Here is a 26,312-nt window from a genome sequence, read left to right as displayed (position 1 = left end):
ATACCCCTCCACCCACTCTTTATTCATGGAGAGAGCCATCAGAACATGCCTATACTTCCAACATACATTTTCTGAGAGAGAACCACCTACACTTGTGTTGAGGTCAAGATACTTCATTCCAACCACATAAATCTTGATCTCTATCCTTCGCCAAGTTGCTTTCCACTCAAACCATCTTTCCACCAAATCCAATCCTATGAGAGAGAGAGAGAGAGTTGAGTGTTGGGGAGACTATCATTTGAAGCACAAGAGCAAGGAGTTCATCATCAACACACCATTTGTTACCTCTTGGAGAGTGGTGTCTCCTAGATTGGTTAGGTGTCACTTGGGAGCCTCCGTCAAGATTGTGGAGTTGAACTAAGGAGTTTGTACGGGCAAGGAGATCGCCTACTTCGTGAAGATCTACCCTAGTGAGGCAAGTCCTTCGTGGGTGATGGCCATGGTGGGATAGACAAGGTTGCTTCTGAAGGAAATATGCCCTAGAGGCAATAATAAAGTTATTATTTATTTCCTTATATCATGATAAATGTTTATTATTCATGCTAGAATTGTATTAACCGGAAACATAATACATGTGTGAATACATAGACAAACAGAGTGCCACTAGTATGCCTCTACTAGACTAGCTCGTTAATCAAAGATGGTTATGTTTCCTAACCATGAACAAAGAGTTGTTATTTGATTAACGGGATCACATCATTAGGTGAATGATCTGATTGACATGACCCATTCCATTAGCTTAGCACCCGATCGTTTAGTATGTTGCTATTGCTTTCTTCCTGACTTATACATGTTCCTATGACTATGAGATTATGCAACTCCTGTTTATCGGAGGAACACTTTGTGTGCTACCAAACGTTACAATGTAACTGGGTGATTATAAAGGTGCTCTACAGGTGTTTCCAAAGGTACATGTTGGGTTGGCGTATTTCGAGATTAGGATTTGTCACTTCGATTGTCGGAGAGGTATCTCTGGGCCCTCTCGGTAATGCACATCACATAAGCCTTGCAAGCATTGCAACTAATGAGTTAGTTGTGAGATGATGTATTACGGAACGAGTAAAGAGACTTGCCGGTAACGAGATTGAACTAGGTATTGAGATACCGACGATCGAATCTCGGGCAAGTAACATACCGATGACAAAGGGAACAACGTATGTTGTTATGCGGTCTGACTGATAAAGATCTTCATAGAATATGTTGGAGCCAATATGAGCATCCAGGTTCCGCTATTGGTTATTGACTGGAGACGTGTCTCGGTCATGTCTACATTGTTCTCGAACCCGTAGGGTCCGCACGCTTAAGGTTTCAATGAAAGTTATATTATGGGTTTATGAGTTTTGATGTGCCGAAGTTAGTTCGGAGTCCCGGATGTGATCACGGACATGACGAGGAGTCTCGAAATGGTCGAGACATAAAGATTGATATATTGGACGGCTATATTCGGACACCGGAAGTGTTCCGGGTGATTTCGGAGAAAACCGGAGAGCCGGAGGGTTAACGGAAACCCCCGGGAGAAGTAATGGGCCATATGGGCCTTAGTGGAGAGAGAGAGGGGCAGCCAAAGGTGGGCCGCGCGCCTCCTCCCCCCTAGTCCGAATTGGACTAGGAGAGGGGGGGCGACGCCCCCCTTTCCCTCTCCCTCCCCACTTCTTTCCCCCTCCTAGTAGGAGTCCTACTCCTACTAGGAGGAGGACTCCTCCTTGGCGCGCCATAGAGGGCCGGCCAGCCTCCTCCCCTTGATCCTTTATATACGGGGGCAGAGGGCACCCCTTGACACACAAGTTGATCCATGTGATCATATTCTTAGCCGTGTGCGGTGCCCCCTTCCACCATAGTCCTCGATAATATTGTAGCGGTGCTTAGGCGAAGCCCTGCGACGGTAGTGCATCAAGATCGTCACCACGCCGTCGTGCTGACGGAACTCATCCCCGACACTTTGCTGGATCGGAGTCCGGGGATCGTCATCGAGCTGAACGTGTGCTAGAACTCGGAGGTGCCGTAGTTTCGGTGCTTGATCGGTCGGGTCGTGGAGACGTACGACTACATCAACCAAACGCTTCCGTTGTCGATCTACAAGGGTACGTAGATCACACTCTCCCCTCTCGTTGCTATGCATCACCATGATCTTGCGTGTGCGTAGGAATTTTTTTGAAATTACTACGTTCCCCTACAGTGGCATCCGAGCCTAGGTTTTATATGTTGATGTTATATGCACGAGTAGAACACAAGTGAGTTGTGGGTGATATAAGTCATACTGCTTACCAGCATGTCATACTTTGGTTCGGCGGTATTGTTGGACGAAGCGGCCCGGACCGACATTACGCGTACGCTTACGCGAGACCGGTTCTCCCGACGTGCTTTGCACAAAGGTGGCTAGCGGGTGACAGTTTCTCCAACTTTAGTTGAACCGAGTGTGGCTACGCCCGGTCCTTGCGAAGGTTAAAACAGCACCAACTTGACAAACTATCGTTGTGGTTTTGATGCGTAGGTAAGATTGGTTCTTGCTTAAGCCCGTAGCAGCCACGTAAAACTTGCAACAACAAAGTAGATGACGTCTAACTTGTTTTTGCAGGGCATGTTGTGATGTGATATGGTCAAGACATGATGCTAAATTTTATTGTATGAGATGATCACGTTTTGTAACCGAGTTATCAGCAACTGGCAGGAGCCATATGGTTGTCGCTTTATTGTATGCAATGCAATCACGCTATAATGCTTTACTTTATCACTAAACGGCAGCAATAGTCATGGAAGCATAAGATTGGCGAGATGACAACGATGCTACGATGGAGATCAAGGTGTCGTGCCGGTGACGATGGTGATCATGACGGTGCTTCGAAGATGGAGATCACAAGCACAAGATGATGATGGCCATATCATATCACTTATATTGATTGCATGTGATGTTTATCTTTTATGCATCTTATCTTGCTTTGATTGATGGTAGCATTATAAGATGATCTCTCACTAATTATCAAGAAGTGTTCTCCCTGAGTATGCACCGTTGCGAAAGTTCTTCGTGCTGAGACACCACGTGATGATCGGGTGTGATAGGCTCTACGTTCAAATACAACGGGTGCAAAACAGTTGCACACGCAGAATACTCAGGTTATACTTGACGAGCCAAGCATATACAGATATGGCCTCGGAACACGGAGACCGAAAGGTCGAGCGTGAATCATATAGCAGATATGATCAACATAGCGATGTTCACCAATGAAACTACTCCATCTCACGTGATGATCGGACATGGTTTAGTTGATTTGGATCACGTAATCACTTAGAGGATTAGAGGGATGTCTATCTAAGTGGGAGTTCTTAAGTAATATGATTAATTGAACTTTAATTTATCATGAACTTAGTCCTGGTAGTATTTTGCAAATTATGTTGTAGATCAATAGCTCGCGTTGTTGCTTCCCTGTGTTTATTTTGATATGTTCCTAGAGAAAATTATGTTGAAAGATGTTAGTAGCAATGATGCGGATTGGATCCGTGATCTGAGGTTTATCCTCATTGCTGCACAGAAAAATTATGTCCTTGATGCACCGCTAGGTGACGGACCTATTGCAGGAGCAGATGCAGACGTTATGAACGTTTGGCTAGCTCAATATGATGACTACTTGATAGTTTAGTGCACCATGCTTAATGGCTTAGAATCGGGACTTCAAAGACGTTTTGAACGTCATGGAGCATATGAGATGTTCCAGGAGTTGAAGTTAATATTTCAAGCAAATACCCGAGTTGAGAGATATGAAGTCTCCAACAAGTTCTATAGCTAAAAGATGGAGGAGAATCGCTCAACTAGTGAGCATGTGCTCAGATTGTTTGAGTACTACAATCGCTTGAATCAAGTGGGAGTTAATCTTCCAGATAAGATAGTGATTGACAGAATTCTCAAGTCACCATCACCAAGTTAGTAGAACTTCGTGATGAACTATGATATGCAAGGGATAACGGAAACGATTCCCAAGCTCTTCGTAATGCGGAAATTGACGAAGGTAGAAATCGAGAAAAACATCAGGTGTTGATGGTAGACAAGACCACTAGTTTGAAGAAAAGGGCAGAGAAAAAAAGGGGAACTTCAAGAAGAACAGTAAGCAAGTTGCTGCTCAAGTGAAGAAGCCCAAGTCTGGTCCTAAGCCTGAGACTAAGTGCTTCTACTACAAAGGGACTGGTCACTGGAAGCGGAACTACCCCAAGTGATTGGCGGATAAGGAGGATGGCAAAGTGAACATAAGTATATTTGGCATACATATTATTGATGTGTACTTTACTAGTGTTTATAGCAACCCCTCAGTATTTGATACTAGTTCAGTTGCTAAGATTAGTAACTTGAAACGGGAGTTGCAGAATAAACAGAGACTAGTTAAGGGTGAAGTGACAATGTGTATTGGAAGTGGTTCCAAGATTGATATGATCATCATCGCACACTCCCTATAATTTCGGGATTAGTGTTGAAACTAAATAAGTGTTATTTGGTGTTTGCGTTGAGCATGAATATGATTTGATCATGATTATTGCAATATGGTTATTCATTTAAGTTAGAGAACAATTGTTGTTCTGTTTACATGAATAAAACCTTCTATGGTCATACACACCAACAAAAATGGTTTGTTGGATCTCGATCGTAGTGATACACATATTCATAATATTGAAGCCAAAAGATGCAAAGTTAATAATGATAGTGCAACTTATTTGTGGCACTGCCGTTTAGGTCATATTGGTGTAAAGCGCATGAAGAAACTCCATGCTGATGGGATTTTGGAATCACTTGATTATGAATCACTTGGTGCTTACGAACCATGCCTTATGGGCAAGATGACTAAAGACTCCGTTCTCCGGAACAATGGAGCGAGCAACTGACTTATTGGAAATAATACATACTGATGTATGCGGTCCGATGAGTGTTGAGGCTCGTGGCGGGTATCGTTATTTTCTGACCTTCACAGATGATTTGAGCAGATATGGGTATATCTACTTAATGAAACACAAGTCTGAAATGTTTGAAAAGTTCAAAGAATTTCAGAGTGAAAGTTGAAAATCATCATAACAAGAAAATAAAATTCCTACGATCTGATCGTGGAGGAGAATATTTGAGTTACAAGTTTGGTGTACATTTGAAACAATGTGGAATAGTTTCGCAACTCACGCCACCCGGAACACCACAGCGTAATGGTGTGTCCGAACGTCGTAATCGTACTTTATTTGATATGGTGCGATCTATGATGTCTCTTATAGATTTACCGCTATTGTTTTGGGGTTATGCATTAGAGACAACTACATTCACGTTAAATAGGGCACCATCTAAATCCGTTTGAGATGACACCGTATGAACTATGGTTTAGCAAGAAACCTAAGCTGCCGTTTATTAAAGTTTGAGGTTGCAATGCTTATGTGAAAAAGTTTCAACTTGATAAGCTCAAACCTAAATCGAAGAAGTGCGTCTTCATAGGATGTCCAAAGGAAACTATTGGATACACCTTCTATCACAGATCCGCAAGACTTTTTTTGCTAAATTCGGAAAATTTCTAGAGAAGGAGTTTCTCTTGAAAGAAGTGAGTGGGAGGAAAGTAGAACTTGACGAGGTAACTGTACCTACTCCCTTATTGGAAATTAGTACATCACAAAAACCTATTTCTGTGACACCTACACCAATTAGTGAGGAAGCTAATGATGATGATCATGAAACTTCAGAACAAGATACTACTGAACCTCGTAGATCAACCAGAGTAAGATCCGCACCAGAGTGGTACGGTAACCCTGTTTTGGAAGTCATGCTACTAGATCATGATGAACCTACGAACTATGAAGAAGCGATGGTGAGCCCAGATTCCGCAAAATGGCTTGAAGCCATGAAATCTGAGATGGGATCCATGTATGAGAACAAAGTATGGACTTTGGTTGACTTGCCCAATGATCGGCAAGAAATTGAGAATAAATGGATCTTCAAGAAGAAGACGGACACTGACGGTAATATTACTGTCTACAAAGCTCGACTTGTCGCAAAAGGTTTTCGGCAAGTTCAAGGGATTGACTACGATGAGACCTTCTCACCCGTAGCGATGCTTAAGTCTGTCCGAATCATGTTAGCAATTGCCGCATTTTATGATTATGAAATTTGGCAGATGGATGTCAAAACTGCATTCCTGAATGGATTTCTGGAAGAAGAGTTGTATATGATACAACCAGAAGGTTTTGTCGATCCAAAGGGAGCTAACAAAGTGTGCAAGCTCCAGCGATCCATTTATGGACTGGTGCAAGCATCTCGGAGTTGGAATATACGTTTTGATAAGTTGATCAAAGCATATAGTTTTACACAGACTTGCGGTGAAGCCTGTATTTACAAGAAAGTGAGTGGGAGCACTACAACATTTCTGATAAGTATATGTGAATGACATATTGTTGATCGGAAATAATGTAGAATTATTCTGCAAAGCATAAAGGAGTGTTTTGAAAGAAGTTTTTCAAAGAAAGACCTCGGTGAAGCTGCTTACATATTGAGCATCAAAATCTATAGAGATAGATCAAGACGCTTGATAAGTTTTTTCAATGAGTACATACCTTGACAATATTTTGAAGTAGTTCAAAAATGGAACAGTCAAAGAAAGAGTTCTTGGCTGTGTTACAAGGTATGAAATTGAGTAAGACTCAAAGCCCGACCACAGCAGAAGATAGAAAGAGAATGAAAGTCATTCCCTATGCCTCAGCCATAGGTTCTATAAAGTATGCCATGATGTGTACCAGATCTATTGTATACCCTACATTGTGTTAAGCAAGGGAGTACAATAGTGATCTAAGAGTAGATCGCTGGACATTGGTCAAAATTATCCTTAGTGGAATAAGGAAATATTTCTCGATTATGGAGGTGACAAAAGGTTCGTCGTAAAAAGTTACGTCGATGCAAGTTTTGACACAGATTTGGATGACTCTAAGTCTCGATCTAGATACATATTGAAAGTGGGAGCAATTAGCTAGAGTAGCTCCGTGCAGAGCATTGTAGACATAGAATTCACAAAATACTTACAGATCTGTATGTGACAGACCCGTTGACTAAAATTATCTCACAAGCAAAACATGATCACACCTTAGTACTCTTTGGGTGTTAATCACATAAATGATGTGAACTAGATTATTGACTCTAGTAAACCCTTTGGGTATAGGTCACATGACGATGTGAACTATGGGTGTTAATCACACGGTGATGTGAACTCTTAGTGTTGAATCACATGGCGATGTGAACTAGATTATTGACTCTAGTGCAAGTGGGAGACTGAAGGAAATATGCCCTAGAGGCAATAATAAAGTTATTATTTATTTCCTTATATCATGATAAATGTTTATTATTCATGCTAGAATTGTATTAACCGGAAACATAATACATGTGTGAATACATAGACAAACAGAGTGTCACTAGTATGCCTCTACTAGACTAGCTCGTTAATCAAAGATGGTTATGTTTCCTAACCATGAACAAAGAGTTGTTATTTGATTAACGGGATCACATCATTAGGTGAATGATCTGATTGACATGACCCATTCCATTAGCTTAGCACCCGATCGTTTAGTATGTTGCTATTGCTTTCTTCATGACTTATACATGTTCCTATGACTATGAGATTATGCAACTCCCGTTTATCAGAGGAACACTTTGTGTGCTACCAAACGTCACAAGTAACTGGGTGATTATAAAGGTGCTCTACAGGTGTTTCCAAAGGTACATGTTGGGTTGGCGTATTTCGAGATTAGGATTTGTCACTCCGATTGTCGGAGAGGTATCTCTGGGCCCTCTCGGTAATGCACATCACATAAGCCTTGCAAGCATTGCAACTAATGAGTTAGTTGTGAGATGATGTATTACGGAACGAGTAAAGAGACTTGCCGGTAACGAGATTGAACTAGGTATTGAGATACCGACAATCGAATCTCGGGCAAGTAACATACCGATGACAAAGGGAACAACGTATGTTGTTATGCGGTCTGACCGATAAAGATCTTCGTAGAATATGTTGGAGCCAATATGAGCATCCAGGTTCCGCTATTGGTTATTGACTGGAGACGTGTCTCGGTCATGTCTACATTGTTCTCGAACCCGTAGGGTCCGCACGCTTAAGGTTTCGATGACAGTTATATTATGAGTTTATGAGTTTTGATGTACGGAAGTTAGTTCGGAGTCCCAGATGTGATCACGGACATGATGAGGAGTCTCGAAATGGTCGAGACATAAAGATTGATATATTGGACGGCTATATTCGGACACCGGAAGTGTTCCGGGTGATTTCGGAGAAAACCGGAGAGCCGGAGGGTTACCGGAACCCCCCCGGGAGAAGTAATGGGCCATATGGGCCTTAGTGGAGAGAGAGAGGGGCAGCCAAAGGTGGGCCGCGCGCCTCCTCCCCCTGGTCCGAATTGGACTAGGAGAGGGGGGGCGGCGCCCCCCTTTCCCTCTCTCTCCCCACTTCTTTCCCCCTCCTAGTAGGAGTCCTACTCCTACTAGGAGGAGGACTCCTCCTTGGCGCGCCATAGAGGGCCGGCCGACCTCCTCCCCTTGATCCTTTATATACGGGGGCAGAGGGCACCCCTTGACACACAAGTTGATCCACGTGATCATATTCTTAGCTGTGTGCGATGCCCCCTTCCACCATAGTCCTCGATAATATTGTAGCGGTGCTTAGGCGAAGCCCTGCGACGGTAGTGCATCAAGATCGTCACCACGCCATCGTGCTGACGGAACTCATCCCCGACACTTTGCTGGATCGGAGTCCGGGGATCTTCATCGAGCTGAACATGTGCTAGAACTCGGAGGTGCCGTAGTTTCGGTGCTTGATCGGTCGGGTCGTGGAGACGTACGACTACATCAACCAAACGCTTCCGTTGTCGATCTACAAGGGTATGTAGATCACACTCTCCCCTCTCGTTGCTATGCATCACCATGATCTTGCGTGTGCGTAGGAATTTTTTTGAAATTACTACGTTCCCCTACAGCTTCTTTGTGGACCCTTCATGGGTGGAGTCCTTCGTGGACTCGCGCAACCGTTACCCTTCGTGGGTTGAAGTCTCCATCAACGTGGATGTACGATAGCAACACCTATCGGAACCACGCCAAAAATCTCTGTGTCTCCAATTGCGTTTGCACACTCCAATCTCATCCCTTCACATTATTGCAACTTGCATGATTTAGTTTCCGTTGCTCATATACTCTTGTCATGCTTGCTTGATATGTATTGTGAAAGTTCAAACTTGTGCCCAAACTCCACTTCAACTTAAAGAAATTAAAAACTGCAACTTTTCTTGCTAAGAGTCTATTCACCCCTCCTATACACCTGTTCTCGATCCTACAATTGGTATCTGAGCCAGGTTTCCATTGCTTTGGTTTAAACACCTTTGGAGTAAGATGGATGAGTCTACATTGGGGAGTCTTAGATGTAGAGTGCCTATTCTTGATGGAGAGTATTTTCATGAGTGGGAAAATGAGATGCTTGAGATCTTCAATGAATATCATTTGACCAAGTACATTACTACTCCTTGTGTTTGCATTGTTGATCCTTTGCATCCTAGCCTTGATGAGTCCATTGACATGATCCGTAATCTTAGAATGGTCAATTTAATCACTAGAGGTTTACCTAGAAACTTGCTTGCTAGCTTGCCTACTTTTTATTGTGCCTACACCTTATGGCGATTCCTTGAGGAAGGATTCCCAAATTATTCCTTGAAAATTCTAGATGAGATTCTTCATAAGTCTATTGCCTTGAGTAAGATGAGTTCTAATGATCCCAAGTTTGGTGATTGCTTATTTGAGCTTACTAATCTTACGAGTGCAAAATGAGATGTTGGAATTATTAGCAATATCATTTCCAAAGTCATTAGAATCCATAGAGATGAACATTGTTACGGTCATACTTTTAATGAATTACCGTCTCTAGAAGTTGATCCATCACATGACAATGTTGAACATGGATACTATGATGAGGATGATGATAGTGACTATGATCTTGATGATGCGATGAGACACTTTGGTCTTATGGCTAATCTTCGCGGCTACATGGCTGGAGGAAAGGAATGGGTCCTTGATAGTGGATGTACTGATCATATGACCGGAGATGAAGATATGTTTCATGAGCTTGCTGAAAACAACGGCCCTCGAAAGTATGTCACTTTCGGTGATAACTCAAAGGGTAAGGTGGTTCGCCTTGGTAAGGTGGCCACCTCACATTATAGCTCCATACAAAATGTTATGCTCGTTGAATCTCTTGGCTACAATTTACTTTCCGTATCTAAACTTGCTGACTTTGGTTTCAATGTCCTATTTACTGAAGTAGATTGCCAAGTGTTTCGCAGAGATAACCATAAAATGGCCTTTACGGTATACGTAGAGGTGATCTTTACATTGTTGATTTCACTAAAAAGCCTCAACCTAGAACTTGCTTAATTGCTAAATCTTCTAAAGGCTGGTTGTGGCATAGAAGGCTAGGTCATGTGGGCATGCAAAATCTTGATAAGCTTATTAAAGGTGATCATATCCTTGGAGTAGAAGATGTTATATTTGACAAGGATAGACTTTGTAGTGCTTGTCAAGCAGGAAAACAAGTTGGAGGAAGTCACCCCGTGAAGAACATTATGACCACGAGAAGACCGCTCGAGCTACTTCATATGGATCTTTTTGGTCACAATGCCTATAAAAGTCTCGGTGGTAACTCATTCGGTCTGGTTATAGTTGATGATTTTTCAAGATTTACGTGGGTGTTCTTTCTTGATGATAAATCGCAGGTCCAAAAGATCTTCAAGAACTTTGCAAGGAAGGTCCAAAATCAATTCGAAGTGAAGATCAAGAAGGTTCGCAGCGACAACGGAATGGAGTTCAAGAACACAAATGTGGATACCTTTCTTGACGAAGAAGGGATCTCACATGAGTTCTCGGCTACGTACACGCCTCAACAAAATGGAGTTGTTGAGAGGAAGAACCGAACTCTTATTGAGATGGCTAGAATGATGCTTGATGAGTACAAGACTCCGAAACACTTTTGGACGGAAGCTGTTGAGACAGCTTGTCACGCAACAAACCACCTGTATCTTCACAAGCTACTCGGCAAGACGGCATACGATCTCCTCACCGGTAACAAACCCCAAGTTGGATACTTTCGAGTATTCGGCTCAAAGTGCTACATTCTTGATAAGCATCGTCGTTCTAAATTTGCTCCTAAATCTCATGAAGGTTTCCTACTTGGTTATGGCTCAAACTCTCACACTTACCGGGTCTACAACAATTTCACCCGAAAGGTTGAAGAGACGGTAGATGTGAAGTTTGATGAATCTGGACGAGAATCTGGACGAGTTTAGGGTGTGGTCTCCAGAGTCCAGCTCGGAAGTCCGTTGGAAGATCCAACCGTTCATCTGCTGAGGAATTCCCATATCTACCACCCCTCAAAATTTCAGCTCGATCTGACCGTCCAAACTCCGGGAACCTTCGAATTAGTGCATCACTTTTTAGATCTGTTTCCTACGCGAATACAGATCCGACCCGAATTCATGTTTCTTTATGAACGTGATATTTGATAACCTTTTTAAAAGGAATTTTCTTCTAAGGTATTGTGCGTTGTTTTTAACACGTGCCCATAAAATTTAATCCTTCTCTGAGGTAATCTTCGCCATCACGCTGGTGTCAAACCAGTCCGGCAATATAGCTCCACGACTACCGACCTGCGCTAGACATGTCGTCGCCTTTTAAGCCGAGCTCAACTTCTTCGGATCCTCACCTCGGCGAGCCGAATAAGAGTTAGGAATCGCCAAGGATAAATCATCACAAACATCGCCGCCCCACGGATTACATGGAGCAGGCACACCGGCATCGCCGCATGGTCACTTCATCAAACCAGCATTGGCCGCGTCACAAGTTACGACCTGGGTTGGCATGGCCGCACTGTTGCTTTTTCGAGCCAATGTCCATCACGCCGAACTACTTCAACACCTCGTCTGACATGGCAGCTACAACAACTCCTCACCGGCCTGCTCCGTCATCTCGGCTAGACCGGAGACTTGGCTATTTCTTCATCAACATACTCCAGTGACTTCGGCGTCACCAGCCGACTAGGTTCGTCACGTTAGCTGGACCGAGGGCTTCGCCTAGGCAAGCCAACCTTTGCCAGCATCACCAGGCCATCGCTTTATCGCCCATCAGGCAATGGGTGTGCGGATCGATTCCCGATTTTGGGAGTCGCTTTTCTTCGGAATGCTAAAACAAATAAACCAGGTGCTATTAATCCTAACAATTTTTGCTTGTTGGGTTTATTCTTCTTAAGGAATTATTACTCTGGTTTGTTCCATCATCTGTACACAGGTCTATCAATTGGCAGCCACATTAAAAACGGTCGCGTGGTGGTTCGGTCAGTTTCCATACATAGTTCGGCGAACGCCGCATCTGGAGCCCGGACCGCCCTGTAAATCCAGGCTTTGTCACGCCTTCACTGCGTCACGCTGACGCCCTGCATCGACATTGCCTTCGGCGCCAGGCCACATTTCTTTAAATAAATTATTTTTGCGTAAAGCAATTATGCAAGGATTATATATATATATTATTATTTCCTGGACCGCATTGTTTTATGTGTGCAAGTAATCGATTTTGACCGCGTTAGGTGGTCATTAATCCGGAGTGCCGAACTCCTTGCTCGGACACCTCGGGCCTAGGGGCTGGGACCTCGGCCATGCCGAGGACTACGAACCTTATCGAATCTGTCATAGATCAATGGGCGTCTTCGCCCCGCCACAAGCCCGAATCACGTCATTAACACCGAGCACATTAACCAGCTAAGTTGCTTTCATGCTCAAAAACTTTCAATTTTAAATTTTGTTCGGTTCGACCAAGCATTATACTTTTCGGCACAAAGTTTTTTGTGACAAAGTTCCTTGTCAAAACTTTGTTTGTGACGCGCATATTCAAATACCCCGTTTATTTGGGGGATCCCTTGATGGAGCTTTTCCTCTTGCATATGATTACTAGTTGACCCATTGAGCCAAATGGCATAGAGACCTGCTGAATACATGTTGTCGATGAAAGTAGTTTCATGCTGCAAGAACCTTCAACTAAAGCCATGTTCGCGATGAAAATAGTTTCCTTTACTAAGGACAGGCCATGTATATATAGTCGGTTTAGTTGTGGTCTGCTAAATCCATATGCGCCTTGAAAAAACATGGTTTAATTTGCAGAGCCTCACGTGTTTCAAGTATGAATAAGAACTACGAACACTTTTTGTGAGATTCGAACACATTTCCAGAGTTTTTATGTCTTAGTACATGTTGTCTAAAGTAACATTTGCCCAGAGAGAGAGAGAAGCATACCCCTCTCTCATTATGATTATTATTAAAAGGTATTAAATTCGAAATAAACAATTTCATTTACTTGAATCACTTGAAGAAAGAGAACTTAGACATACTTTTACGCAATGCTCATTTAACCTGTGAAGGACTACGCAATGCTCATTTAACCTGTGAAGGACAAAAATATTCCATCATCTCTGAATGATGAACTAAACTAAATAAGAAATATATGCAGTAAATTCATTCAAAGTAGAAAAGGGATCTTACATCAAATAAGGCATTACAACAAACATGGTGTTATCTTAGTAAAAGAAATTACATCATTAGAAGAGAAAAGGGAAGAAAACCAAACATGAGATTGAGATTAATACATCTAGGAGGAGGTTGTAGACATCACTGTGATTATTTTGCGGCCTGGGGAGCAAGGATCCATGGTTTTTATATGCCTTGTTCGGCTGCTGGAGTAGATGACATGGAAACGTCGTCTCTACCATCTCGATGGCTTAGACCCAGGGAGCCGGATGTTCATCTCGGCCCTCCCCAGCTTCCATCAATGGATTTTTATAGTCAGGGTTAAAGACTGAGAGGCCCTATGCATGTTCACAAAAACACAATTTTGACAAATTATCTCTATTGTAAAATTGAGGGAGTAACTCATTATTCGAGAGAACTGGTCGTACATGAAGCATCAAGAACACACGTGCAAAAATCTAATTCTAACTAAATTTAGCTTTCAGTTGGCATTTCCTCAAACAATCAAGTGCACCTATTATTATTTGGCTGACAAAAATATGAACACCAAACATGCCATCATCGTTAAGCAATTCAAGGATGTCTATGAATCGGACATGAAATATTTGGAGCATGGAATAAAAAACAGCACACTGTCTTCTGGCGTAGATGCACAATAGATGCACTCCTTCAAATAGAGATCAATTTTCAGCTGAAACAATAGATGCACTCTTTCAAATATGCATCATAGTAGGTCCTACAAAAATCACGAGAAATTAGAGGATGCAACTTGACGACTGCCTTCTATATCATTTGGAGGACAAAAGAAGCTAGAAAAATTGTGATGAACCACCAATCCCTGTGAAAAGTAACTATCATTCCCCTTTGATATATGGATATATCAATCAAGAGAGAGAGAGTGGGGGGGCGTTATCCCAGGAAACACTTTGCAAACATAAGTTTTTAAACTGGTAGTCAACTTACTGTCAACATGTAAGGTCGCCTCATTTCTGAAAAACGCAAATCCACCCTAAATTTTCACATGAATAAAATGTAGATTTTCTCTTCTATCAAGATATTACATGTCTGGTATCTTCTTGTAGGAACTGCTACCATCATTTGCTTATTCTCACAAAGAATTCAATCCATAGTATGCCAAGAAACTATGAAAAAATTGTAATTTCTTCAAAGAATAAAATACATTGCAGAAATAAAATACTCTATCAGAGAGTTGGCAGGCGAGGTAGTAGGGACAAGAAGAGCAAGAACTAACTTTGAGAGGATACGAGAAGACTCTTGCATCGTGCCCTGGCTGACCCCTACGCTTACACCATGCCTCCTGTATCCATTCCTCATTCCTCTGTGCTGTGATAGAAATTCAGAATGGCAAATAAAAGTATTCCTAGATTGCAGCCTTAATTTCTTATCCTTTAGTAGATGCACATTTGATTCTATTCTTAGATTGCAGCCTTAATTTCTTATCCTTTAGTAGACACACATTTGATTCTGAAGGAAGAAGACGGGAAATATGCATATAGCAAGAAATAGTAAAAAGATGTTCTTTCAAACTTGCATGGCTATTTGTTTTTTCTGTAAACATGCCAATGTATTGCCATCTCACTCGCCTTAATTTCTTACCTTTTCATAGATGCAAATTTGATTTTGAGGAAGTAGAGAAGCAATATACGATAGCATACATCAAGAAAGAGTAGAAGAATGTTCTTTTCAGCTGATGTACACTATAGATGCAAATTATATATATACGACTATAATTTTTTTTCCTGTAAATACACTGATGTACTACCATCTCATTACAAATTATGTATCGTGCCAAGGAAAAATTGTTTTACTTTTCAGCATATATATACGATCATACGGTAGTCACACATATAAGCAGCACCACAAAAACAAAAACACAAACACGACACCTGGAAAAATCAGGAACAGAGAAATTAACATGACAATAAGCAGTAAACAAATAGGGTAGAAAAGTGCAGTGCTTAGAAAAGAATGACAAGGACAAACCTTGACCAAAGGAACAGAGAAGGAGCAAACTTAGCGATTCTAGAGCCTGCAAAATAAAAGGAAAGGAAGGTTAGCCAAACAAGCCAGTCTGTTCAATACCTAACACAACAACAAATCAAAGACAACCAAGCTTTACATGGCAGAAATTTCAAGTAAGAGAAAAAATATATAATATGATATCTAACTGTGTGAATACATTAGGAAATACCACTTCCAAATTAGAGCGCACCATTCCCCAAAACTCGAGGACTCAATATTCAGAAACTACACATCATGATAGTCAGTTGTTCTACAACAGCAAGCTAAATAACACCTAGGTCATGTATTATCTCATCACACAAAGAATGTAAATCATCACTCCATAAGATCAAGATTTACTATTTATTCTACTTTTGCCCCCAACGCATGAAAATGGAGCTCCATTTGGAATCTGCTCTCCAGTCAAGTATTTTCTTAAGCAAATAGGCACATAGCAAAAAACCAAACCAGATTCCCGCCTCCATATACGCTTCACAGATAGTTGTTTACCAATTCTAGTTCTGCTTGAAACATCAAGCATAATTGGCTACTGATTCATTTCTAAAATAGAAGTGCACCAAAAAATAACTATTTGAAATCTCTACTCCTAATGGAGTAGTTGGTAGTCTCCGCTGGTCAATTTTCGTCCCACCACTTTCGTCCGGGTTTTTTTCATCGGTTAACCTTCGCCCACCTCCCACCACCCCGTACAAAATGAAAAAAAACATACGCCACCATCCGTCTCTCGATCCACCCGATCTCCATGCGGCCGCCCTATCTCCGTCGTCTAGCGATGCAGCGCCGCCCCTCCCCGCTCCGCCGCCGCCTCAATCTACCCACTCCGCCGCCGCCCCCGCCTTCCACCATCACCCGCTCAGCCACCTCCACCCTCCTCTACATCGCCGGATCCACTTGCAGATCGTTAAGGAAGCGGCTCCCGGGTCCGCGCTCGTGCGGCCGTGACGGAGGGTCTCAAGATGGTCGCCGCCAAAGACGAAGCCCCTGACGGAGGAGTCCAGATCTGGCACCTCACCAAGGTCGCCCCCACGGTGAGTGCACATGCCTTTTGAATCCTGGCCCGTCCATCTTTTGAATCCAAGTTGGACATGAAGGGGAGAGGCAGGGGTCAGCAAACGCAAAGGGGCAGGGGTCACCATAGTTGTTAATTCGTTTTTTCTGAATTTAGAGCGATGCAATATAAGTTTCTGAATTTCTGTCAACTGAAGATCGTGCATAGTAGTGGTCAAGGTGTCAAATACTTTGTTTTTTCTTTGCATCAAACCATTTCTTTTGTGCTCTGGAGTTTAGAGTCAGCCCCACCTTGATTTTCCTCCGTCCTCTGCCACTGCTCCTAAATGTATTGGAATTCAGCAGGTCATGAAAATGGACGGATCTGATAGTGAAGGAACCAGAGGGAATGATACTACTGTATCAGCAATGGTGTTGATACACAAGTACTCCGCCTAATCTAAAATTTTGTATCTTTCTTTTCACAAAAAACTATCAAACTTCTGTACTGTCATGCCTTCTAATTTTTCTTGTAATTTGCAAATTAAGTTGTCATATTGGTTGGGCTCATTTTTCTGTTTTTTCTCTGGAGGGGAAGCCTACATCTGGAAATAGTCGGTCGTGCCGGTGTGAATGCTAACGTGTCATAAATTGAGGTCACATGGATCAGGCCAGTGAAGAACACGAGTAGGGTGGCCGAGAACTTTCTAAACAAAACCTATTGTCTTCAATGGAGTTTTCCCTAGATCCAGGTATGTGCCTTGATGTGGTGCCAAGATTATGTTCATGTAAGTCTTTTTGACTGATTTACATGGTAGCAGACTGCCAATATTTAGCGATGTGGATTCAGAGAGATTCGATGATGCTCTCGTTTGTGAAATCAGGATGATTCTGACACCCCCGCCATGCGCCTCCCTCGACGGTTGCCCTTCTATCTCCAGAGAGTGAGGAACTTGAGGACCTTGATGAGATGCACGAGGGTGTGGAGGAAGCTAGATTGTAGAGTTTGTTGTGGTTTCGATCAGTAAAGTTGGGTGGAACCAGGAGGAAAACAATTCGTTATAAAAAGACAGATTGCAGGAATTTATTGATGGGAAAATAGTGGGCCGGAGATATCTGCAGAATCGACGGGAAAAATGGACCCTCAGGCCTCCGGGTGGACAAAGAAGTATGTTTCAATCGATGAATTGTTTTTTGTTGGGTTGGAGATAGCTAACCAAGCCCAGCCCTCACGAGGCAACCCTACAACACAACCAGCCCTAGCCCGTCCCTCGTCTCGTCGGCGGCGCATCGCCGCCTCTAGCCTCTGGTCTACCGCCACCATCTGGACCAGTCCCTGCAACCCGCTAGAGCACCGCTGGCCGCCGCCCCACCCATGTCATGTCAAAATCTTCGATCACACGGTTGTGCCTGCTATGTCTTCACCGACAGCGCCGCCGGAAGCGTAAAACACAAAGTAAAGATGAAGCTCTCGCATCATACCTCAAACTCTTCCTGCAGAATACTACATGGTACTATTAAAGTAAATACAATACCATTTTTTGTTATATATGCTACTATGTGGTTGCGGCACAATAGACCCTTATAAATATATTTCTTTCAGGTTCTAGACGAGGCCGGCCAACTAAGAAAAATCTTTTATCCAATAGAGATGCAGGTTTGTCACCCTTCCCAAAACCAAACATAATTTCCATGTTACATCTTCTGTTCTGTTCTACACATAAGCATTTACTTTGCTTGAGTAACAAAATGTCTTTAACAAAGTGTTTGTGCTTAGGATGTGCAAGCAACATTTTATCAAAACACTTAACTCTTTAATGTTGGAATATAAGAATAATTACCAACCACACTACATTTTCAGGGGCATACATACTTGAACTCTTTTCATATGTTGTTCTCAAAACCATGGCTCATAGATTTATTGGTAATTATTATTCAGAAGGTTTCCTGGTAAGTCAAAGACATTTGTGATTCAGAACATCAAGAGTATGGAGGGTTTGAGCTCAGAAAGAAGTTTCTTTCTGGTTACCACCTTATGAATATATTTGTAGATAATTCGTTTTATTTGTTTCTGGTTAGATTTTACTCGCAATTTGGTCATATCATTTGAGACAAGGACATCATATCTTTTGAATTTGTTTAGTGACCCGAATTGGTAAGAAGATTCGGCAAACTCGGTATTGTTCAACACTAATAATCTAGCTTATTGACAAGACGATAAAAATATGTTGATAATATTGGTCACTAACTCCTTATTGTAGAGAAGTCTTGATATCGGACAGTCATCAGGCAACAACATCAGGGAGGAGCGGCGCCGCAGGGACAACATCGTCGGCAACACCTTTGGAGGGATCGGCTGAGGAGATGTCACCAGGGCCGGCCATCGCGCCTGAGGTGTGAAGGATGTCATGGCAAATGATCAACGAAACACCTGCTAATTGTTTCAGGTAGCCTTCTGTGTTGCGGTTCCTCGTCATTGTAGGGATCAGTTTCAAATTTCAATATGGACATGCTTAACATGTTGTTTCAATTCAGTTTGTAGGCCTTACTTTCTGTAAAAATGTAACATGCATTCGTCAAATGTGCACCGGCAGGCAGATCCCTTCGATCGGAATCATAGACTGCTCCTAGGATATGGTTGTATAATGCCAAAAATTTCAATTGATATTACTGGGAGTAACTGCTCAGGTATCATGCACATATTTGAGAAATTTTATTTCAGACTGACATGTAGCTACTTGTTACAAAAAAGAGAGCAGGTCATATAACAAATAGGCAAAAATTAATTCTTGTTTTGGGTGCCGTAAAGAAAATTATGGTATGGCCTATCTCGACTTGATAGGGACAGTGTCCGGTGAGCTGAAAAGCATGATCTGTGTGCATCTTAAAATATGGCCTAGGAGTTCTCACCTATCTAGATTCTAGACTAGATATGCGGTCTATATTTTTTCTTTGTTGAGCAATCTTGTGATATACTCATAATTACTGGTTTTGGCTAGGCTTTTCTCAGGGATCCTTCAGATGATAATGTAACTCATGTTGTTGAGGAGTTTTGTAGATGATTAGCACCTTCAAGTGCCGCTCAACAGGGAGGATAATTTAAGTGGCTAGAATTATGTGGAAGGTGTTGAAAACAGGGGTAAGTTTAGTCGCCTTGGAACTATTAAAGATGAGAAGCATGATCTTTTATTTGTCATGTTCTATCTCTACCATGTGGAAGGTGCCAAGTGCAGTACTCCCTTTCATAGTTCATGTGCTCTATGGAGTATGTTTTATCACATATGGTCATGTGCAGTATCCAATTTCCCTTTGATGACTAACAATTGGAACAAAATGTTGGAAGTAGTGCAAAAGAAAGTTATGGATAAACTTCTGGTTGGGGTGTGGTTAGTTGGCCAGACCATGTCCGAGAAGAAAATTCTAATGTGTACACAGTCTTGACACCAAACTATTATACCATGATGCCTATCTAAGTCTTCTTGTACGACCAATTATGTTACATGGAAATTTTATTCATTGAGTAATCTTTTGAGATGCTACGATGTTGATTCAGTAGAGACATGTTTCCAAATGACATTTTAGAATTATTGGTTACACCAGATTGCTGACCGATTAATTTAACACACTTAGATCAAAATGACTCATATTCTTTCCTGATGTAATGTTCTATTTTGTAGCTTCCCAGTATCAGAAATAATAGCTACCATACTTCATTTATTGTTTAAGTGATCAAATTTTCTTCATCTGTTCAATTTCTAAGTAAGTGTACCAATTATCTCCTTCCTTGAGCGATGTTTCAAATTTTACTGGGTGCAGGGTTTATCGATGATGGAATGTTTCAGGTTGCAACCCAACAGTTACTCCCGTATCATATTTTAACACAACTGTATTAGCTATTTAATCTTCTACATTTTATTAACCGTGGTTTTTTCCTTGGTTTCATAGTTGAAAGGAGTCCAAAATATAATTTACCATCCAAGATCGGGGTTAATATCTGCATTAACTGCTATCCATCCCGATACTAGATGAGGAGACTCTGGGTAGTTAATGTCATCCTAATTGAATATGACACAGACTATGTTTTGAGTGGCGTAGCCCAAGCTTGATTTATTCATTCGTCTTTCTTAACTCTGATATAACTATTCTTTCCGTCATGGCCAACTCATACATCATGCATGGATGATCTTTCAAATAATTATACATACCTCAGGAAACACAAATCGATGAGTAGATCAACTAAGGAATACATAAGTTGAAGGCCCGTGATGGACAAAAATGATATAGTATCTTTTAGGTTATTAAGCAGGTCATGTTGTTGTTTTTTTGTTCTTTAGATTTTTCACTGAATGAGGCTTTTGCGTGTTCTGAAATGCGATCAATGGCACTCAAGGTTATGCTGACTGCTGTTATCATTATGTGATTTCAGTTTATATATAATTCAGTCAGAGGCTTTATCCTTGGTGAGTTAAATTGCTGATGAGTGTTGTGTGTTTTGCAGGTCTGGTCCTATTGCATTAATAGTTGGAGCGGCATCATTGAGTCATAGGCTTTATCCATGGTGACTTGGTGAGATAAAGAGCTGATGAGTTGTGCATTTTGAAGGTCTGGTCCTATTGCCTTGGTAGTTGGAGCGGCATTGCTTGCGATGGCTTGGCCATGGTTGGCGAGCACCTAGAGACGTTATACTTGCTCGAACCATTTAAACAGGAGCAGCAGCATGCAATCAGACCCAGAATACAGCTCGAATCATTTAAATAAGTGTGTTTTGTTATGATGAATGCCTCTTTTATTTCTCAAGCTCCTGGGCTCCTATAGAGTTCTCTTTTTGCGAAACCTGTGGTTTGAATATGCATTTTAAGGACTGATCTTCTATAACTATACTCTGTATCTTCTAGCACACAACCATTATGATTGTTTCTTGTATGAGTATGAACATTAGGACTTCACAACAGCAGGTTCAATTCTTTTGAGGGAACTCCCCTCTATGAAAGATGCTCAAGAAACATGCTCCATAAGTTTCTTTGTCCTCTCACATGACATGCATTTGCATATGATATTCTATTCCTTTTGAAAGATTGTCTGCTAAAATCTCTATTTTTGTGGAGAGACTTGCACTTAAAAGAGATTAGTTGACATCAAGTGATACAAACAAGTGACCTACTAGAGATTCTTGTGTATAAGCAATTGGCTAAACGAGTGTATTTGATTTCTTCGTTGTATCCTGTTAGGTGTACTATAGGGTGACCAATACCAATGCCTTGATCACATTAACTTGCACACAGTATTTTTCTTCTTCTTGAAACAAAAAGTAAACCATTTTGCTATTAAGTGATGTGCTCAGATTAAGTTTGTGCTCCCCTAAAAGAAGTTTGTACCTGAATTAGTCTACTTACGAAAAATATGTACTATTCGGAGTATCTAAATTGAGTGCTAAGCTTTAAAAAATAAAATTAAGTTATATTCATGGACTTGATGACCAAAGTACTGCTCAAAATGAGCAGGAACATTCAAATGCCCGAAGACTTCCTTCAAGCTAGGGGGTTGTATAAGCGAACGACCGGAAACAAGGTGGAGATGAAAGCTCTAAGGAAGTAGGAAGGACTAAGATGTGACTCACCATCGTCTAATCTAGGCGCTTGCTAACCTAGGTAATGAACGGTGACATAGGGAGGGCAGAGAGACACCGGCAATGGAGGTACATATCCCGATTCTCCCTCATCTCCATAGACATGGAAGAGCTCTCTGAAATGTGCTACTTGCAGAGGCATGCCGCCATGGGGTTTCTCCTTGGACCGACAATATGATTTGTTGTCATATGGCCATGGCTTGTGGGGATAAGCAGTGTGTGAGGTGCCCATGGAGGGACGTGGTTCAAGCGAGTAACCATGATTACCGTTCCGGACCAAGCATATGCTACATTTAAATTTGTATAGCGCAAGTAATCGTAGCAATGTGCATGGCATAATGGAACGAAGTAAATTGAAGGCTCTATAGGTGTTGTCATCAGAGACCACAACGGTAAGTTTATAGCTGCAGCAAATGAAAAACTTGAAATCTGCTATGATGCTTTCATAGCAGAAGCAATTGCAGTTAGGTTTGGCCTAAACCTCTCCCGCACAGCTGGGTGCAGCAAAATTGAAGTAAATTCAGATAGCTTGGAGGTGATTTTAGCACTCAAAGAGGAATACTCATCTTCGGTGGACAGCACGATCTTTGATGATTGTTATTTCATGTCTTTAGATTTCAGTCATATTGTTTTTGAACATTGATATAGAGGGAACAATAAAGTAGCCAGCCCCGATGGCTATTATTCCTCTTATTGTCTCTGATGCTACAATTGTAGCCAATTAATAAAGGAGGGGTTGATTTTAAAAATAAAAATGGAACGAAGTAAATTTATGGAAGGAGGACATTTTAGTTAACCCAGATCATTGTTTTAGTTTTTTTTCTTGGGTATACGTCAAATTCTGTGATGCGCCGTTTCTATGTTCAAATTTCAAACACCCAAACGTATGATGAAGAAATGAGCTTCCACCTTGAAGATGATCTTAATCACTTATTTATTTCATTTGTATGCATTATAGCCCGTAGCAACGCACGGGCGTTCTCCTAGTTACAAATAGGGATAGGCTAATAGATGACCTCTTAATTCCATAGGAATCACAAAATCCCAAAAAATGGTACAATTATCATTTTATAAATGTTCACACCTTAAAGTTAACAATCTCCTCAAATTAGCATACAGGGCTAACATAAACTTAAGCAAGACTGTTCAAATGATCATGGTACATGGTGGATTTATCATAATTGATATTTGGCTGGAAGTGGGCTATGTTCTACAGATATTCTGAAGCTCATTTTCAGTAGTCAGATAAATCGACCTGCTACAGCCGCCTCCAGCCGCCCACCAACACCCACGACAGGCCACCATGGACGACGCGCACCTGATTCCACCAGGAAGCCAATCCTATACCATCACTAGTGTGTGCGCGCCTGAAGTGCACAGTGAGGCAGATCTTCCCTTCGTGGTATATCTGCATCAATATCCCATCCACAACAAGAATCACTGCCAAGAATGATTATCACCCGACAACACTATTTTCAACAAGTGTCATGGTGGCAATTCACAGAACAGTCCAACATAAATAAAGAAGCCACAACCATAGTGTGAGAATTGGAAGGGAATACTGAAGCGAACATGGGCGCAAAGAAATACACAACTGAACCGGAGACAATGAAAGTAGACCACTCCAAAACATTAAGAAACCTATAGTCGTTAATGTGGAAACTAAATCTCATTGAGGTGGAGATGACTCATAACCTGCAGATGAAAAAAAGAGCTCGCCTGCAGATTGGGACTCTCGATGTAGCCATGGAAGGCTAGCCATACAAAGTGGTGCTTCAATGCGAAAACTCAGGGCAACCGTGGCAAGGACCCATCTAACAACGCCTCATTTCCTCTTACTCCACCTATTTCCCATAACTTAGATTCATAATCAAATATTCAGGTGCAATAACAATTTCTGTCTGGTTGTAAGTTAAAACTAAGGAAATTAAATACTAATTAGAATCTGAGACACATCAAACCAAGGAAATCGATCTGCAAGATGCCCTTGCAGCACAAGACAACTCCTCCCTTAGCCAATCCATAGACGACAGCTCATTGGTCGCTACTTGTTGGCGCATTCAGACTTCTCCTTTCCCTCTATGACAAAAAATCAACATGTGAACATAAGAATCAAAATAAGAGAAGGAACAAGCAGTACTCGAGATGTACGACAAGCGCGCGCTTATAAGCTATTATATGTCCGTATGAATGTGCGAAAAACATGGGGCTCTAAACTATAAATCAATTATTAACTAATAATGTTACCTTGGTGACTTCATTGCTTCACATGTCCTTATTTCAGCACAACATGTCATGCATATTTAGAAACCGCGACATATATATCAACCACACTAATATGGCAAACAATTAGCTAACCCTGGCATATTTACCTTTCGCCCGTGGTTGTGATCTTTTCGTATTAATCTCCAATACTGAATCATCCACGATCTTAATGGATCCTTTAAAGGGGCCATGAGTGGATTCATACTTGAACATATGGGCCAATAAATGGGAGGAGGGGTGTTAACTTGAGCAGTGAAGGGAAGAATATAATGGCAGAATTAAATTTGTCAAATTCTGATGCAGTAGAACATCCCACTGGATGATTTCTGTCATTGCACCTAATAACAGAAAAAAGTAGGAACCCAATTGCGCAAAATTAGGTGTTAAGTAATTTTTCTATGCTCGAAATACAGTGCAACATGGTATGATGCAATTTTGATACAAAGTAGTACAAAACTAACTACTACAAAACTATGAGTTCAACACCTAAACTTTGAGTTTCAGTTGCAGAAGTTCTCATAGCAAAAAATATGCAAATCATATAGCATTATTTCCTTACCATGTACTTAGCATCAATAAAAGGACTATTGACAGCCACAACTTCAATAACACCTCTACTGGAGCATTGATGCCTCTTCTCAAATCCTCAATGACTGAATGATCATTAATTTCTTCAATCCTCATAACTGAATATTTCTTGTGTTGTATGTCACTTGACTCACCCCCTGGCCAGCACAGTAGCAACATCAACAGGTCAACCGCAGCAAGCAACAAAGTCAGTATACAACAAAGCATAGCTTCGTAGCTTCATAGAAGATACAAACATTATACAAATATTACAACAAAGCATCAACTTGAGGCCATCAGCAGCCCAACACCCAGACAAAGCACCGAGCAACAAGCCAGCAAGTACACACATAACAAGCAAGCACACACGCAGCACAGCAATAGCAAGCACACACACACACACACATCACACGTGTAATAAGCAGGGCAAGAAGACCAGTAAGAGCAGTGATTCAGAGGAAGTTACCTCGTCAGGGACGAGATTCCTGGCGGCAGTGGTAGAGTTTACTTGGGGCGGGGATGGAGGTCACTCGAGGCGGCGCCCAAGGCGACTCCAAGCGGCAGTGGTGGCGTGGCCATGCAGGCACCCTCGATCCAATCCGCCGCCCTGCTCTTGTCAATGGGGCGACGCATCATCACCTCCTACTGGCTGCAGCTCTTGTAATGGTGTGGCACATGCGGCTGCTCTTCGATGGTGAGCCTCCTCCCATGATGGCCGAGCAAGGTGGGTGCAGAGGCAGCGGCTACGCTCACGGTGTAGTAGAGGCAAGCCGATCTGCCTCCTTGGTTGGCATCCGCGCCTCTCCTCCTTCTCCGGCCGGTGACGCCCAGCTGATCTCCTCCTTCAGCGGCTTCCTCGTGACCTGGGATGGATAAGGACCTCGGGGAGGCGGTGGATCTCGTCGAATGCGATGGCGGAGCTCCCGGGGCTGCGGGAAGGAGGGAGAGGGGAGGGGCGCGTGCGCCTGTGTTGACGAGGAAGTGAGGAGGGAGGATTGTGGCAGCTGCGGGTTGGGGGCTAGCCGTCTTGGGTTCGTTCAGCCATGCGCTCCCTCCATCGCCCCCTGACCTTCTTGATTTCCTCTGCTCTGCCTTTGCCTTCCTCTCCTCTCCCGAGGACTCTCCACGGCTCTCTGGCCCTGCCCTTTGAACTAGTGCGCGAACGGATGAGGCAAAGTCCGGGTGGGGTGGAAGAGGCGGGGCTCGGGGTGGAGCATGTGAGGACGGAGGAGGAAGAGCTCGGGCAGACATAGACAGAGGA

General features: G+C 42.2%; 1 long non-coding RNA gene across 3 annotated transcripts; it reads right to left on the bottom strand.

Moving 5' to 3' along the window:
- Nucleotides 1-23,251: 23,251 nt before the first annotated feature.
- LOC125508181 lies at nucleotides 23,252-25,633 on the bottom strand. Of its 3 annotated transcripts, none has more exons than XR_007283236.1 (3): nucleotides 25,518-25,633; nucleotides 25,044-25,209; nucleotides 23,252-24,298 (listed from the first exon to the last, which is right to left on the bottom strand). It is a non-coding gene; the product is annotated as an uncharacterized LOC125508181 (long non-coding RNA). The 3 variants fall into 3 exon arrangements; XR_007283235.1 differs by lacking the exon at nucleotides 25,518-25,633 and having other exon boundaries at nucleotides 23,252-23,627; nucleotides 23,915-24,298; XR_007283237.1 differs by lacking the exon at nucleotides 25,518-25,633 and having other exon boundaries at nucleotides 23,252-24,822.
- Between the last annotated feature and the right edge of the window lie 679 nt (nucleotides 25,634-26,312).

The sequence above is a fragment of the Triticum urartu genome, chromosome 5, assembly GCF_003073215.2.
Source record: "Triticum urartu cultivar G1812 chromosome 5, Tu2.1, whole genome shotgun sequence".
NCBI classification, from domain to species: domain Eukaryota; kingdom Viridiplantae; phylum Streptophyta; class Magnoliopsida; order Poales; family Poaceae; genus Triticum; species Triticum urartu.
Note: the sequence above shows the minus strand (reverse complement) of the source record. Positions and strands in the feature narration are given on the sequence as shown.